Here is a 19,090-nt window from a genome sequence, read left to right on the forward strand (position 1 = left end):
TCTTTAAAAACTATTTTCATTAATGATTAATTTTCTACTTTATCATTTTTCATAATTTTGAGATATGTTACTAATTTCGACATGAGAAGTAAGTGCCATTGGTTTTAAATGAAATTTAATACTTGGATTTTCACTGGAAAAACGAAGAAGCACCAAAAAATTCTATTTGAAACATAAGCATGCCCGACCAAAAAAAATTCCATTTTAAACGTAAGCATGACAAACTCTTGAAACTTCAAACATAAGCGTGACTGACTCAAAAAAAAAAAAAAAGAAGTTGGTGCTTCTACGTTATAAGGTAAAAATTTTGGAAATCGTAATACTAAATTTCATATGAAAACAAACGTATTCCTCATATTTTTAAGATGATTATATCCCAAAATTACGAAAATCGATAAGGTTGAAAATTATTTATTAAAGAAAATAAAAATAGAATTTGATGAAAACGATCGTAAGACACAGAAAAGGGAGCTAATTTTCCATTTAAACAAGATGGCGGCAATTTTTCGCCTGCTACTACGATTAAAGTGTTTTTTGTTTCTTTAATAATTCAGCAATAAGCTACCATTGTAACTTAGTAGAATTTACAACAACAAAAAAATCAGTTGAAACCATTGTTTTCTTTTTGTTTTTGTTTTTTTGTTTGCTTTTTTATCTGAAAACTCCATTTATCGACTAAAAAATCTTGTCCCACATTTATTTTTAATGATCCTATTTTAGCATAAAACGTGAAAAACTTTTCTTTTACAAAGGATTCCCATCTTATCAAGGCCGGCAGGCCACTCGAGGATAAGGGTTAATGAGTGCACGACAGGCAATTGGGCAAGATCATAGTATTCGTTAGCAGTGGAAATTTGGTAAATTGGATTACTTAAGGGGACGGCTCATCAAGAACGTATTTACATTGGACTCGAAGACAACCATATTGTAGTCAGTTGGAAAGCAGGGGAACGGGACAGAGTTCTACAGGCGTGCAATTCTAAGAAAGAAGTTTTGTTCATAGAATCTACGTTTAGGTTTTGGGCAGAGATAAAGAGTGGGGGAAATTATTGATAATGGTTTCAAGGAGATGAGTGTTTTTCGTGAAAATCTGGTGACGGGGTGGAGTAGGGGGGGGACTTATAGATTGAGGCCCAGACGAGCTATAAAAACTTAAAGCATAAACAACTTTTCCCAAAATGACCGGATTAAACAAGCCGGAAAGGGTTTTGATATGCCGTAAAACAAAACAACAAAAACGACTAAATAAATAGAAGTAGGCATGTGTAAACGTTGGCATCGTCTGTTATCTTTTTAAGCTAAAGGTTAACTGCGAGAGAAATTATTATGCAACTGGAAAAAAAATCTCAATTCTAAAATAATAGAAAATGACAGCTTTCCAACTCAATCTTATAAAACGCATGCGATAAGCGAAGCATTTTGGCACTGAACTTCAAATGGAGAAGCATTTTGATGCAAGTTAAGGGGAGGGGGCAGAGAGTTGGTCAGCTGCTATGCAGATAACCTTTAGATTATTGATGGTGTACTAGTATATTAGGTAGAAAACTGAGGAAGAGGAATCTCTGACGTCACGCGGAAAGGGAGGTAAATAGGGATGTTAGCATGGGTTGAATCCTGCTACTTCTAACAATAATTCCTACATTAAAAAAAAATTATGTAATCATTTCCCACGTATATTTATTTCCTTCCCACTGCAGGAATAGGGCCAGAAGATGGGGAGGGGGTCAAACCAGCGTGTCTAAGGAGGAGTACTCTGGCCTTTTAAAAATTGTCTGGACAACCCCATCGGCAGTCCCCGGTAGAGGCGCCTCAGGCAGTAAGTAATAAACGTACTCCACTCGAAAGGCGGGTGGTAGCAACCTGAAAGGGTCGACCTCCTAGTTACTACCCAGAAGCACACCTCAATCCAACCGATGCAAGGTCATATCCTAGTAAAAAATAGCCAAGACTATCAGACTGGGTCAAAGACGTATCCTTAATTGGCATGATTATAATTTACTTAAGCAGTGCCAGATAAGTATATACATGCCGGTGTATATGTATGTTTCTCGTCTATATGTGACTTACATTTTACTTATGGCTAATTTATTATTTGAATTAGAATTTCTAAGTTAAACCAATAATCTTTTCTTTTTTTAAGAAATTTACTTTTGAAACACTTGATAACAATTTAAGATTTAACGGTTAAAAAGACCAGACGAGTGTGAAATTGTTTTTAATAAATATTGCTATTCATTAAAAATAAAATTGTATTTTTTTTATTTATTTATATATATTTTTTTTATTATTTATTTTATTATTATTATTTTTTTTTTTTTTGTCAAATTTTCAAATAATAAAATATTCATCTTCAGGAAATTGAACAGTTTGTTTTTTGTTTTGTTTATTTTTTGGATAAGCACTTATTTAAAAAATTTTCAATCAACTTAGTTTCGACGATATACATCTTTATCGGGCATGGAACCAGTTCATACTTTTATTGTTTTTTTGGTGCAAGTCTATAAATGGGCCACAAGTAATATTTGTTCCTATTAGAATCTGAAAAAAATCTTTATAATGCGCGTACTTGTCACTGCATGCAAATGTCATATTCCAAAAATTACGTAAATCGATCAAGTAGTTATTTTTTTATTTAAGAAAATCAAATATTATCGGACGTATTATCGAAGTTTCGCCATTCCACCATCTTGTTTGAGAGATAACGCCACTAATGACACCTAGCGGATATATAGGTAAACAAGGGCAGAATATGCAGACCATCGAATATTTTATCAATCAAAAAGGGTTTTCGACATTTACGAAAAAAAAAAAAAAAAAAACTAAAAATAGTCAATTGTCTGCCCTCCACATTCTCTTTATTAATTTATCAATTTATTTATTTATCATCCCTAAAAATCGTAAAATTTGTTTTTCCTTAAAACAAAAAAAAATAAATAAATAAATAAAAAACTACTTGATTGATAAAATATTCGATGGTCTGCATGCTCTGCCCTTGTTGACCTATATATCCGGGTGTCGTTAGTGGCGTTATCTCTCAAATAAGATGGCGGAATGGTGAAACTTCGATAATACGTCCGATAATATTTGATTTTCTTAAATAAAAAAAAAAAACTACTTGATCGATTAACGTAATTTTTGGAATATGACACTTTCATGCAGTGACAAGTACGTACATTATAAAGATTTTTTTCAGATTCTTATAGTAACAAATATTACTTGTGGCCCATTTATAGACTTGCACCGTTTTTTTTTTTTTACCATGAAAGAAAATGCAAACTGATCCCATGTCCAACGTAAACTTATATTGTCGAAACTTAGTTGATTTTAAATTTTTAAATAAATATATGTTTAGGGTTTTTTTTTTTTTGTTTTTGTTTTTTTTAAGTATCTGCATTGTATTATCACCTTAATTTCAAAATTAAAATTGAAATTTACACAACTCTTATATCGATGGAAAGAATCTCTAACTTTTTCATTTTTATATTGAATGTTTATATATTTTTCAAATGTTATATCACCATAGGTTAAATTAATGATTAAATTTCATCATCAATTCTTTGTTGATTTTTAATATTAATAGATTTCAGTTGATCATCTTATATAAGTCTTAATTTTTGTAGATATTAAACGTATTACATTTTATTATCGAATCATGTATCTATTGAATTATTATTTTTCTGGTTTATGTTAATTTCATTAAACAAATTACATTTTTATTTTGTCTGCTTCTTTTTTGAATTCAACAATTATTGATTTCAATTTTGTAAAGGGTTCAACCTTCTCAAATATCCACTATTAGGCCACCGACTGTGGTATTTAGTCCAATGGGCAATATATCTTAGATTTGAAACCGCAGGTATAAATGTCTAATGAAATTATTTCTGTATAGTATCTATAAGAAATATAGCATGTTCCTACAAATGTCACAGAGTATTCTGTTCTTATTTCTAAAAAAAAAAATGCAGAATTATACATGTGTCATATATATATATATATATATATATATATATATATATATATATATATTGCAATTTAGGACTAACCATCATTTAATGCCTTAACCAGCAAATTTTAGCACTACTATAATAATTGGCTAATTTTTTTTCTCTGATAAGAAGAATAGAAAGAATATCATTCTTTGAAACTCTGTGGAATAAGAATTTTTGAAAATTGTTTTTGGAGTATTCTGTTGAACAATAAATTTAATTTTAATTTTTTAATTTACAGTTTTAATTTCTTTTCTTTCCCTTATATGTGTGTGTGTGTGTGTGTGTGTGTGTGTGTGTGTGTGTGTGTGTGTGTGTGTGTGTGTGTGTGTGTTTTAACTTTTAGAAATGTTAAATATATTATATTTAATTATTTATAAAGTTGATTTAAAAAAAATTTAAATATAAAAAAAAAAATGTAATTCTATTTTGTATTAGCCTCTTTATTTAAAAAATAATATTTAGATTCACACAATGGTTACATTGACGGGGGGGGGAGATATCTCTAATCTATTTAATGAAATTAAGAATGCAATAGCATTAAGTATTTATACTTCAAAATCATACAACAAAAATAGGAAATTAAGTTCACCAGAACGCATTTCGGTTTCTTTGTAAGCAAGTCAGTTCCTACTTACTTGCATCCCCGCGGGGCAGATTTAGGCACACACTTAGTTCTTAATATAGAAAAAGAAAAAAAAATCATCTCCAACAAAAATAGGCACTCCAGAATGAGACAAAAAAAAATGCCTCAGTGTATGTGGAAGGATTTCTCATAGATTGCCTGAGAGGCATAAAAGACAATGTATAATATCAAAACAGATACTACACTTTCTTAACCAAAGGTCAGTTAAGTTTTAATCTTCTGTTAATAGTTAAAATAAGATGAGCGAATGAGTCCACAACCTTTCTAAATCTGAAAAGAATTTGGAAAGAAATTCCTTTAAACTTTAGATTTTTTTTTTTAAGCAAACTCTTGTTCAATTTGATTGAAAGTTTTAGAAATTATTTATAAACAGTCATTTTATGAATTGAGATTGAAACAACATTACCTTTATAACAAAAATGAATTATAGTTTTATAACAATTTGGTTTAATTATTAATTAATGGCCAAATGATATGATATTAATAAAACTTAACTTTGAAATCCCTATTTAACAAGTGAAGCATGCACAGTGAGTGATACAATGAACGAGGGATAAAAAACTGACTAATCTCAGCATTTGCACACATCACCATTTAGCCTCAAAAGTCTCTAGGAGACATCAAATCCTGGTGAAAATGAACAAACGGTGCAGTCTTAAGCCTTAACATATGTAAATGTGAGTTCTGCACAATGCAAAAAAAGAAATGACTAAATGCATCACTAACCCCACCCCACCCCCATATAGCTCCAAAAGTACCCAAGGCCTAAACATATTTAAATTTAAGTTCAACACCATGCAAAACTGCAAACTAGACATACACAGAAAATTTTGGGACAAATATGGTAAAAATAGTCCCAAAAATGGAGTGTTTTTATTAGCCCTAAAAAAGCCCCTGGGGCACACCCAGGAGTTATCGTGAAGTATAAACAAACAAAATTATATAGAAATCATTTAGTTATAACTTAAGACAGTTTTATAAAAATCCAAGGCATCAATTTTTTTTAATAAGCACAAAAGTGTAAATTTTAGCCACTTTAATTCGAAAGGCACCTCGAGAGGGGCAACCGGAGTTTTCCCAGAAAATCCGTTCTGTTACTTTTTTTGCTCATATCATGTTTAATGTTTGTGCAAAATTTCGAAAAATTCCTAGGCGTAGTTATTGAGAAAATTGTGAACAGATGAACGGACAAGAGTGAATTTACAGGTCCAACCTTCTTTTGTTTTGGCAAAAACATATATATATATATGAAAATAATACTTGGTGTCTGGCCTCTTACATTTAGTAAAAGGTTCCGGGCAACACTGAGTAGGTATAACTAGTAATACTACTAATACAAGTGCATAAAAGGAATATTTGGCAAGACAAGAAAGTGTTGAATCAAATCTAAGTTGATGTATGGATTCCTTACTCTGACTTCCAGCCGAGAACAGAATGAATTGCATTCATAGATTTTTGTAAGAATGGCATCTTTTCTTGCAAGTATCATAAGAAATAACAGAGTTGAGAGTGGAGATAGATAAGAAATTCCAACCTGCAGAGATATTTATGTATGCTTGGCTTGGCACAAGCAAAAAATGGAGAAAAGGAAATTATTCCTAAAAGTACATGCTAAATTTATCTTAAAATATGCATACAGTTTATATATTTGCAACATACAATATAATAATAAAAAGTAGTCTCACTCACACACACACACACACGATATAGCAGAAAGTCCTGGGAGCATATACAGTGTGACCCGGATATAAGAGACCTCGCCACCTGCCATCCTCGCCGCTCTCTTATATCCGGGTTATACTGTACATTAACACAGGCTCAAATTTGGGATCAGAGAAAAATCTCTCTTATATCCGTTTTCTTATATTCGGGGTCTCTTATATCCGGGTTACACTGTATCAGAAAGAAAAGTTGAAAACAATTCGTACACTATCCACATCGCTACAGCTATGTATCTAGAAAACTGAGCTATTAAATGGAACATAGTGATACGGGACAAGAAGGAGAAAGAAGCAACCTTAGTAGAAGTTAAAGTCCCCCCCCTCGCCTGTGATGTGTTAAACAGAGCTGAGGGGGAAAAGATAATGAAATACCAAAGTCTTATGTATGACATGAAAAGAAACTGGAATCTTAGGAAGATCTCTATCATTCCAGTAATTATCAAAGCAACTGGACTCGTGAAACAGAATTTCAAAAATTACCTGGCAAATATATCCAGTGAACCAAGTGCAAGAGATACAGACAATTTCACTTAAAGTGGCGGTTAGAATCTTAAAGATCTCTCAGTTGGAACGTCTAGGATAGCTGGTGAATATCTGGTATTTACAAGGATGCCTCATCCCTAGCGAGAACAAAATTAAAAAAAAAAAAAAAAAAATAGCCATTCCAAGTAAAATTCCAAAATAGAACAATCTTGCACTACTTTTATGTCCTCTTAAAATCAACAAATAATGCAACTAAACTTTATGTCTAGAATCCTTATTTCAATTTTCATCAAAATCAGTTATATGATTTTGGTTCTAGAAGATGTTTAAAATTTGATGTTTAACTTGAGAAATACAAATTCAGGGAATCTTGTTTAATTAATACTTTCAAAAGTAGATATTGAAACAGGAGTCAAAGTTGCATTAGTTTTTATAAGATATTAGGGTGTGGTTTACGTTATCCTTGAATTGGGATTCCACTGAAACATGTATGCACATATGTAACCAATAATGTTTGCATAATAAACAAACTATATACCAACTCTGTCCTGCATTGAGCACACTTTAATAATCACTCGAGTTTCATTGGATTTACATCTAAGAAACAAATCAATACAACCATATTATATATATATAGATAGATATATACACACACACACGTATAAACTCATATTGCTAAGTAATTTATTTTTTATCAATAACAATTGATTTCTAACTGTTACGAAGTGAATCTTACTGTAAAATTCGAAACTAATCGTTTGAATATATTATTTAATTGGAATACATTATTGACGTGAGTATTATTTATTAATTTTATTTATTGCGGACTATTATCCTCATCTGTTCTTAGTTGTTGAGGCACAGTTGATAGAGACGTTGAATCTCTACGATTCCAGATGAGAATTGTCTGAAGATAGCGATTTCAATCCTACCCAAAGCCGGCCAGAGGCTTACTTGGCCAAAAACGTGATGAGACGACAACTATGGAAGATAGTAATTGCAGTGAATGCAGTCAGGAGATTCAGAATTCCTATCCCATCGCGATTACCCCCCTGACAGAGGAATAGTTGGCCGAAACGTTGTGAAACAACTAAGATAAGATGAGGATAACAGTCCGCAATAAATAAAATTAATTAATCATTTGAAGTTTTAATCTCCACGGCAAAATTAACATTTTCAATTTTTAGAGAGAATTGTTGTGAAAGGAGAAAAGGAAGGTAAAGCAAGACAGAGAGAAGATGAGGAAGATAAGAAAAAAAAAAAACAAGAAACATAGAAAAGGCAAGAAAAAGAAAAGAGGAAAAGAGAATAAGAAATAAAACCCAGTCAAATAGCGATAAAAAAAAAAAATAAAAAAAGATAAGGCTATAACGATTTGGTGGACAATTAATTTTTCTTATTAAAAAAAAATATCAGCAGATTTTGACTTGAATTGATGGGGGGGGGGGGCTAGAACGATATGAGTAGAAATTTTTTATTCAAGTGAAAATCTGCTTAAAAAAAAAAAAAAATTTTTTCCAAAATCAAAATTTGACCTTTTTGGTAGCCCAATTTTTGGCCAAAAACCGATTAAAAAGCTTGCCCTATGTTTGAATACACTTTATGTAAAATTCCAGATATGTAGACCAAAAATTGACTGAGAGGTCAAATTTACGAGCCAGCATTCTAAGTCGAATGCAATGCGGCAGTCCATGCAGCCATCAAACAATGTTGATCTCTGCCTATTTTTACAAGAAGATTTTGAAGTGTTTCCTTCTTTAACGAAATGAATTGCTCTACAGGTGATATTTTGAGCTTTATTGGCAGTCACACAACATATTTTTGCAGCTTCCACAACAATCTTCAATACTTCGCCAGGTGTAGCTTCTTAGGGAATGCTTGCATCCAGTGAGAATTATGGTTGAGATTGGCAGTTTCCCCACATGCTTTGCATCAATCAGATGTAGTTAACCCCCAGCCATGGTGTCGGTAAGATATCATAGGTTGCTTTTACAAGGAAACTTAATTTTTTATGCTCCATATATTTGAGTTTGCGCCATGTAATTTCCCTATTTTTTTTACACTCTCCCACTTAGCCCATACACCTTGTTTACGTTGACCTATAGCTGTAGCAATGCACTTGGCTTCTTCAAGATTATGAATTTCTTCCAAAACCATTTTCATCCGCTTTATAGGGGGTTCTTTGGACTACCAATGCTTTGTGTATAGCCCTAGACCTGCTTTCCCGCATGCCACAGCACTGACTATTTCTTGCATCTTAAAAACCGATTCTTCATCTTCTACAGATTGTTTTGCTTTCCATTTTCGACCAGATATTGATGCTGGTTTTGCATTCTTCACTATTGGGTCTAGAGTCATTCAGCATCTGGAAAAGCCATCCTTTACTCAATTTATATTCCTCAACAAGTGACGACGTTGGAAGTTTAAATTGTTGATCAAATATATAATGCAATTTTTATCAAGGAATTAGGCAACCTTAACCATTTTTTTCTTTTTTTTTTTCATAAACTTGCTGATCAGGCGTTCTATTGCCTCAACTTTTGTAGAGGAGATCTCATAAACCCAAATTGGTCATGATAACTTCAGAATTAATCCAAAGTAAATAAACTATATCTTGTCTTTGTTTAGGAGGTCACACTTATCAATTCAGCATAATCCATCTTTTAGTATTTTGAGTAGTTCCTGCCAATGGTGTCAATCAGTCAAAGGTAGAGAATAGCAGTGACCAAAGTTCTTGTTGCGGATTGTACGGATTTTGTTTCCGTTGACAAAGAACCTCGTTTCTCTGCAAGTTACTTTAATAATAAATAAACTGTGACATTTTGATGGCTTTATTTTCATCGAAACCCATTTAAAAAGCTCCTGTAAGCAAGAAACCATTTGTTTCATGTGTGATTCAGATTCTGTGACTAATGTTATATCATCCATGAATGTCTTCATGGAAGGAATTTTTTTTTTTATATATACAGTAATAATTAGTAATAAATAGTGATATTTACAACTAGAAATAATTATTACTAATAATTATTAGTAATAATTAGTAATAAATTATGATATTTACAACTAGAAATAAAAATAGGCTTAAGCCTCCTAAAATTCATACTAGAATTGTCTGCAAGGACCCATGGCGCAGTGGTTAGAGTACTGGGAAAAATCAACTGTAAAAGTGATATTCTCCTGAAGGTTGAAGGTTCAATCCTCAGTTTGGGCGACCAAATAAAAAAAATAGATTTGCGAATTACTTAGGACTGCTATCCAGTCATGGCTGACGGAACAAGAGCACGCTACCTCTTCTGCTCAAAATTCCGTTTAAATTCTCGAGTTCGACAGAAACATTCCCGAGTTCGACAAGATACACCTGAGGAAGGTCGGAGGTAACATCGACCGAAACGTTGTGAAAATCACACTCAAGATGAGAACAGTAGTCCGATGAATAATACAAATATTTTTCTGTCTGTTTTGTTTTCGGCATTACGCAACATCATCTCCATTAAAAACACAAACAGTAATGCAGGAATGACATATCCCATCATAATGTCAATATTCAACTTTTGTCAGTTGAATATTTTTTGTTACAAAATCTTATATATGTACATTTAAAACATGCTAAAATGGGATTTCTAATATCTTACAGAATCCAAAAAGCTCCATTGTCTTCTCAAGTAGTTGATGTCTTACTGAGCCATACTATATTTCTATAAAAGTGTGTGTGTGTGTGTGTGTGTGTGTGTGTGTGTGTGTGTGCGCGCGCGCGCGCGTGCGCATTTCCCTACCAAATAACTGTCAATTTTCAGTCTACAGACTCGATATTTGACATAAGGGGTACTGAGATTTGGGAAAATCTTTTTAACCCAAACCTGAAATATTCCAATTTTAGTGTTTTGGGGCAGTAATGCCAAAATATAGAAATTTAGCCCCAGACTCCCGAAAATGAAGTTTTTTTTTGTTTTTTTTTTCAGTGCATTCGCCTCAACCATAGCTTTCAAACGAACCCTTACACAACATCATAACCATAAATTTTGTTTATTCATGCCCAAATTACAAAATAATGACATTCTGCGCCCACTGTACCCAGCCCATTCCTCTTGAAAGAGAAAAAGAAATAAAATAAGAACGAAAAATGAACAAAAAAAAAAATCAAAGTAAAAAGACTTCCACGTAACACCAGTAGGTGCAACTAGTCTATAATATAAAGGTCAGATAAGCAACTTTATGCAAAAGAGCTTGAAAAAGTAAAATCCTATTTCAAAGACCAAAACTAACCAACGTCAAGTGTGTGATATATAGAATCCAAGCCAGAAAACAGAAGTTCTTTTTTTTTTTCTTTTTTTTTTTTTTTGGTTAGAAAGGCAAAATAAGGCTAGCAAAAGTTACAATGCTGCTAAAAGTAAACTCAAGATCCATTTTCTACTCAGCTTAAATTTATACATAAAAATAAAAATTAGTAAAAAAATAAATAAAAGGTCATTATCTGCATATTACATGAGGGTTTCTAATTCATGAATGATTTTGAAACCTTTAAACTTCCAATTAGGCAGCATTTAAACTGCAAAGAGTTGTTCTCCCAAACAAAAATAAATCAATTTTTTTTTTACCACGCCTCTGCTGTATCAAAGGCCCTAGGTATTCCAATGTTGCCTATGCTAGAATTGCACCTAACAGTTTTTTGTTTGTTTGTTAAAGGCCAAAATGCAGTAATAGAATAACAAAAAATCATGTATGCTTCACAAGAAAAAAAAAAAGAAAAAAAAATTATATAAAAGTAAAAAAGATAAAATGTCATTTGAGAAAGTAAAAACAAAGAAACGTCTTTTTTTTCTTTCTTTTTTTTTAAAGTTCGTGTGACATTAGAAAACAGGAAAACACGTCACAGCTGACGTCATAGCCTCATCGCTGTAAAGGCAAAGCAACAGTGCAACACTGAAATACACCGGAAGGAGATTGTTTTACTTGTCTCTAGAGTACACATGATTAATCTATGTACGTTTTTGATTTTGACATAATTTAAAATATGTTTCTCGGTTAAAAAATAAATTTAAGCCCCACGTAAACCATGAAAGCAGGCAATTTATGTATTATAATAAGCACTATTATTATTATTATTGTCTCACAAGGAGCTTTCACACAGATCATAAAGGATCTCTCCTTGAAAATAACCTGTGGTGCTCTCTGGAAGCTGAGTGACAACAAGTCTCCCAAGTTTTCCAATGCTCTCCACCTCTTCTGATAACATTTGCAAATGAATTTGCATTATCGCAACAGTCGGCCACCATTGATCTCTCGCTAGTAACGGCCGCCACCGCCATCACCATCATCATCATCATCAGTACTCACTAAGAGTTCTCACACAGGCCAGGATCAGAGATTACTCACTGACAACAACAGGTGGTGTTCCCTCAAGTCTGGGTGACAACAAGTCTCTCCAAATTTCCAGTACTCTCCACCTTTTGATAACCTTTGCAAATGAATTTGCGTTATCGCAACAGCCACTTGCCATTAACTTCTAACTGGCAATAACCATTTGTCTTCACGGGAATTTGAGTTTCAGTCCTCTTTGCACTCATCCAGTGGTGGTCTGCTAGGTGATTTCTTTCCTTGATCTTTTCATCCTCCTTGACCCCCTTCATGATCATTTGTGGTGATGTTGATATAACATATTTTTTGAAGGGGGGGGGGGGGTAATTTTGCTGTTTCATTATTATTCTTTTTTTTTTTTTAACCCTGACCTGCTGGAACTAATTCGTTCAGTTGCAAATAAATTAATATAACAGCATAAATAAAACGGGAATTGATTCAACCACACCTTGTACGCATTAGTTCAGTATCTGGATAGATGCTAGATACCTCCAGATCGCAACTGTCCATTGCTTACATTCAGTGTGCCGCCATTTGTCTCAGAGAATGGAGGATTTCTTTTGTTTCAAGCACTCTGGATAATAATCAAGATAAGTTTATGAAATGCAAAAATTCTCAGTGGTATTTTAACTATTGAACTTCATAATTTTTTCAGTTTTAAGACAATTCTAGTATCATTACCCTTTGAACTAACTAAAATTAATAAATATTTTTTTTTTAATCATCTACATCATAATTCAGGTCATAAGGGTTTAGAGAATTCAGTCATCAAGAAAAGTTTGTTTTTTTTTACTAAAAATAAAGGTAGGTAAAACGAATTAACTCATTTAGGTGTTTGTATCATGTTATGGGGATATGTTCTCAACAATCAGTCCGACAGAGGGTAGGATGTTGTATATTTTTCTGGCCCTGCTCTGTTGGGTTATAATGTAGTTTTGCTCAGTCTCAGAACTTTACTTTCTCTTTGAGAAGGGGTTAGTTTATTGTTAATTGCCTGAAGCGCCCTTACCAGAGAACACAAAAGGGGTTGCTCAGGCATTCCTTGTAAGCCAAAATATGCTTGTCCTAGTGCACTGGCTTTTCAAACTCACACCCAAATTTGTACCTAACCTCCTGGTAAAGACGGCAATAAAATAAAGATGGGTAATTTGCATAAACAATTGCATGTCAGGTTTTTGCTTTTGCAACGATGTGTAGTCGTTATTTTTTGACAAAGGACAGGGGACCGTCTGAAATATTAAAATTATGATAGGTCATATAACTTGCATGCTTTATGATTTCCATAAAGTTACATGTTTCATTTCGAATGTGAAAAAACAAATTGCTTTTAGTAGAGAAACACAAATATGTATAAGGTGGTATAGGTTGCTTAAAGCACTGTGTGTAATGTATATATCGAAGAGTCATAAAAAGTCATCATGATCACCGAAGTGGTCGGCATTCATTTGAGATGCGATAAATTCTATGGATGGAGAACCGCTCCAGGATGAATTTCGAAACAAATACAAGTAATATTTTACAAAGAAGTAAATGACTTCGAAAATTTTCAAAAGGATGTCAAGAGTTAATGTTAAGCTTTTCTAGAATTGTGCAGTAAATCTGGTCCATATTGGTTGTCATATCAGCTAAGATTCTCCTTAAGATAATTCTGGTAATCTTTGTTGGAATAAGGTGTCATTCAGCTTGGTTGTAGGAGGTGCCTCCTCCCATATATTACATTTTTAAGGATGGCTTAGGTGCAGGGGTTGACTTATTGCCTGTTGTATTTGAAGTAGCCTATGCCAACATATACCTCTACAGTCCCACATCAAACTTCATGCCTAAATTTCTTGCAGAACGAAACGAGTAAATATATAACAGAGCCGCTGATATGTGTTAGCAGCAGCAGTCGCATATCACATATGCAAATGACCAAGCCAGTGCACGATGTGACGTCACAGCAAAGGATGAGAAAGGAAAGAAAAAAGTGAAAAGAAAAAAGATACTACGTGGTGAGAGAACCGGGCAAGGCATGCGGGTGTGAGATGGACATGTGGCCACATGGTCGTGTGAGAGACGGTAGATTTGTTAACTAGAGATGGATACATTGTTTGGAAAGTACCGTTAATAAATGCCTTTTATTTCATATGAATAAGCTTAGTAGGATTTCATTCTTGTTTTTATTTATTTTTTTTTGTTTCTTTACAACAGTATCTCTGCATGCACCATGCGGATCTGAGATAGCAAGTAACAACATATTGAAAATGGTGCCAGATAAATCTTTAGGTAATTTGAAACAATAAATAAATAGAAATTCAATTTTGTTACTTAGGCTAAGAGAATTCCGGGAATCGCAAAAGGTCAACAACTTTTAAGGTTATTATTTTAAGAATTTTAACTTAGGCAGACAGTATTGAAATCATTTGAAAGGGAGAGGGGCCTACACTTCAAATTGTCAAGTGTTGATAATGGCCATGAAGCAGGTTTAACAACATGTCAGAATTATAATTATGTTTGCTTTCCCTCCTTAATTTTTCATATGGTATAACCCATCCCCGCCTCCTAAGTGAATAATGGATCATTCAACATTTCACTGTTAATAGTTTTTCTCTATTTTGTCATTGTTCCCATGGAAGCTATTCAACTGCTAGTGATGGTCTCTTAAGTTCCTTTCTTACAAAAAAGACGTTGCTAACCTCTTTCTTTGCTCTGGCATCATTTCCATGGTCGGTGCTCGACTGACCTCCTATCCCCGGTTCCTCCTTGCAAGACATTCACAGCAAGAACTCGTCTGTCTACCACAATGAAGAAAACGTCCAATTAAGCAGAATTTCCACAAACAGAGCTTCTTTGCAAGGACTTCCCATTTGTAGAACAATTTGCCACAGGACTGCTTCCCCACAACTTGGCTCTTTTCAAAGATAATATCAAAAGATTTCAATTATTCCATCTCATTAGCCCTTTTCTCAAATAGCATTTGGCCTTGATAAGTGGCGACTACTCAGGACTAGTACCACTTCTTTTTTTTTTACTTTATCATTATTTTCATGGAAGTTACCTGACTGAGCGATAATCTATGGTTCCTCCTTGTAAGATATTCACACGAACCCATCGATAAACTGCAAAGAACTTCCCCATCTTTCTCCATATATGTAACATTGAACAGAATTTCCATGAACAGAGTTTCTTTTCAATAACTTCCCATATGTGGAACACATTACCACAGAACTGCTTCCACAGAGACTAGAACACAATTTTCTTCAAATGTAATGTTAACAAATAGTTGCCATAAACCGCCCCGCATATATAATCAAAACTTGTTCTTTCCATTTATCATTTTCTATTTGTTCAATTGTCAATCTATCTATATTAAACTTATGGAGACTTAGCAGAGAAGCCAACAACAACAACAAAAAAAAGTAGGGGGGGGGGGATAAAAACTTTAAATATATAACAAATAAATGTAACCAAAAGAAAGACATGTTACTCTTGTACCTATCTGAATGACTTTTTGTGTGTTTTAACATATTCAGTTTTAACAAGTAGTGCCGAGTTGGTATGTTGTTAAACCGACAAGAACATGCCATTTTCAGAGTGTCAGTAATGACTCCAAACTCGAAAAATAAAAAAACCGCTCATAGAAATACACCCAATAAGTGTCACCTCCGACACTTACTGGGGGAATTTTCTATCAGTATTTTGTTTTGTTTTCATGATTTAAGCGATTATCTAGACTTCCCAGTTGAACATCTGATTTCAATCATCTTCTTATACTTACAAACTCGACACTACTTGTGCTTTGAATTAAATAGATGCTTTAAAATACAGGGCTCTATAGATAAATTTATCTTAAGTTGACCTTTGACAATTAAATATTTTTGTTTACTAGCCAAATAGAAAAGTTACTAGCAAAATCCATGATTTTTGGAATATGACATCTTCGTTCTGTGATGAGTCAAAGATTTTTCTGTATTTTGTTAAGTGTAATTCTAAATATCCCCCAAATTTTATGTTGAGATTTGAAGGTATAAACATTTATATTTCTTTAGACGTTTTTTTGAACAACCTTCATTAAAAAAAAAAAAAAAAAAAAAAAAAGAGTATATCGTTCTATTAACCTTTTTATTGTTTAAATAATTTGACTTTGCTCGATTTATAAAAAAAAAAAAATGTTGAAAAAAATTTTTTTCCCTCAATAATGAGCTTTGGAAGATTGTCGTTAAAAAAAAAAAAAAAAAAAAAAAAAAAAAAAAAAAAAACAATTACCAAAAGATAAGTTTTATTATTTCTAGTCGCCACTTGGAAAAATCAATCACAAATGCGACTGCCTCACTCGCAATGTAGAGCCCTGAAATATGTTCCACCACACAAAACTTATCCAAGTAGATAAAAGAGTAACATATCTTGCCTTTGGTAACAGTTTTTATATGTTTGAATTTTTTTTTTACCTTTTGTTTGTTTGTTGGCTTCTCTGCAGAATCTCTTAGACTATTTAAACCAAGTTCCCCACAGTATAACATCACCCGATACATCAAAAAGCAATAGTATATATATATGTGTGTGTGTGTGTGTGTGTGTGTGTGTGTGTGTGTGTGTGTGTGTGTGTGTGTGTGTGCGCGTACACACACACACACACAAGTCTGAAATCTCACAGTCATAAGGATTCAAACTGATCTTATTTATAGGCACTTATACGTGGAAAACTGAGAAGGGTAATTTTAATCCTTTCTTGGTAATATTCAAAATAGGGTTGTAATATTAATTCCTTTCCATCTCTCTTTTGTTGTCTTTTCTGAACTCACTGGCTAGACAAAAGCAATTGACTGACCGGATTTGACCCACAAGATAGCTTAATTTTGACCTCTAGTCAACAACGAGGCTGACAATAGATCAGAGTATATTTCTATTTGAACCCTGAGAAAACCAGAAGAGAGGGTGAGAACATTTCTTTGTCCCCTTTAACTTTGAACGATTCCCAGGTAAGGTGTGAATATCCTCGCGTTTGAATCTGTCACTTAACAAGTTTTACGTTGTCTTATTCTTTTGTTGTTTCCTATAAGATATAAACCAACACCTTTATAATTTCTTTCATTTCAAAAAAGATATGATACTAAAATGTGTCTCAACTCCAAAACAAGAAAAAAAAAACATGTTTTGAAGAAACATTATCCTCCACTCCATAAAGTGAAGTGTACTCATCATAAAGATACATATTATCTCATAATATTTTGTAGGGAGATGAAAAAAAAAATTATTATTATTATTATTATGATTGATAATCATAATAATGATGATGACGATGATGATGATGATGATGATGATGATGATGCTGACGACTCTCCCGCCGATTTCAACGTATGTGGTTCCGTCACAACTAAGTTGTTTGGAAATCCACACAGATGATTCGTTTATAGTGGTGAAGGCTTTGTGTAGAACCAACCACACTTTTTGCTATTACTGCTACTCCTTGTCGATGCAGATGACTGCTACAAGACAAAGCACACAGTACAACACAGGTTTTTACATCAGAGTTACCTTCTCCTAGATGCATGTCTTAATTAAGACTGGAAGGTGCATCGCTCCGAGTGAATTAATGCACCTCCAGATACCAACCTGGAAATTTTTACGGCTTGGCGCAGTACATACAGCGCCTGGCCTTCCCAAATGGTCACCCATCTGGTACTGGCCAGGCTCAACATTGCTTAACTTCGGTGATCTGGCAAGAACCAGTGTGTCAACGTGATTGTGCCGTATATACACACACACATATATAATTGTTTTTGCTCCCTTGATAAGTTTTGCTTTGTTAAAAATTTACTTTTTGATAATATATGTGCTATGAACTTCAGCATTGATTCATTTACCATTTTGAATCGTGCTCATTCTGATTTTCATCTGGATCTTGGAGACCATTCATGTTTGTCTGAAGAGACCTTCTCTTTGTAAACAGAAGGAATGTCTCTTAGGTTTGAACGTGATTAGCTGCTAGGAGGAGATCCCATTACATATTTTTTTCTCACACTATCTAGCACACTATTTTAAACGTATATTTTCCCTCTTGGGCTCATCTCGCTTTTATAAATAAAATAAATCCCTCGATCAAGCTCTAGAAGAGTGAGGGTGAAAAAACTGGTATAGTTGATTTATCTATATATATATGCATATATAAAAGGCAAAAGTGGTGCGCGCGTTTTTGTATGTCCAAGAAAGGCTTTTTCGGGGGGGGGAGGGTCTCGAGAGAGATACTATTTTTTAGAACTTTTTATATACTCCCTAGATAATAATATCTACAATTTGCAAACGGACATCGCTCTACTTTTATTTTGATTGACTTTTATAAAATTTCCTCTATTCCGTCCTTTCAAGTGTTTGTTCGTATTTTTCATATAAATAAAGCGAAACTAATTGAAGCAACTCGACTTACCCGGCCTTTGTGGCCGAGTCGTCTTGAAGGCAATCAGTTTTGATCAATGTTGGGGAAACCCTTCATATCAAACAATTGCTATTCATTTGGTGAGCTCCTTCGTCTTGGGGGGGGGGGAGCTGGTTTTCCCCAACATCGTGGGGAAGCAGAAACTGGCCTGCAGCCAACATTCATTTCTGCATCTGCGTGAACTCATTTCTGCAAGTGAACTTTTTAATCGTTAAATCTGAACGCTCTTCACTTCCTCTCACCTCGTAGCGTAGCGGTAAGATCTCAGCTTTTCTTTCACTTTCTTTTCTGCCTTCCTGTCACAGGTTCGAGGCTGCCTGCCTACTACCATTTCATTTTTTTTTTTCTTTTTTTACCTAAACACCTAGGCAATGCCGGGCTCCCCCACTAGTCTAATAAAGCAAAATAAAGCAAAATGGGCACACGCATTTGTGTATGTCTACGAAAGGCTTTTTCAATGGGGAGGGGGGGGTCTTGCGTCGGTTGT

At 33.7% G+C, this 19,090-nt stretch overlaps 1 protein-coding gene and 1 pseudogene across 19 annotated transcripts in view; both read right to left on the reverse strand.

The window, feature by feature from the left end:
* The window catches only part of LOC145268305 (hypoxia-inducible factor 1-alpha-like), a 347,774-nt gene that overhangs the window by 216,348 nt on the left and 112,336 nt on the right, over positions 1–19,090 (reverse strand). The gene's annotated exons all lie outside the window — the stretch shown is intronic.
* On the reverse strand, positions 17,810–17,926 carry LOC145268570 (5S ribosomal RNA; annotated as a pseudogene).

This window comes from Euprymna scolopes, chromosome 43, assembly GCF_053919585.1.
Source record: "Euprymna scolopes isolate OS-2025 chromosome 43, ASM5391958v1, whole genome shotgun sequence".
Lineage (NCBI taxonomy): Eukaryota > Metazoa > Mollusca > Cephalopoda > Sepiida > Sepiolidae > Euprymna > Euprymna scolopes.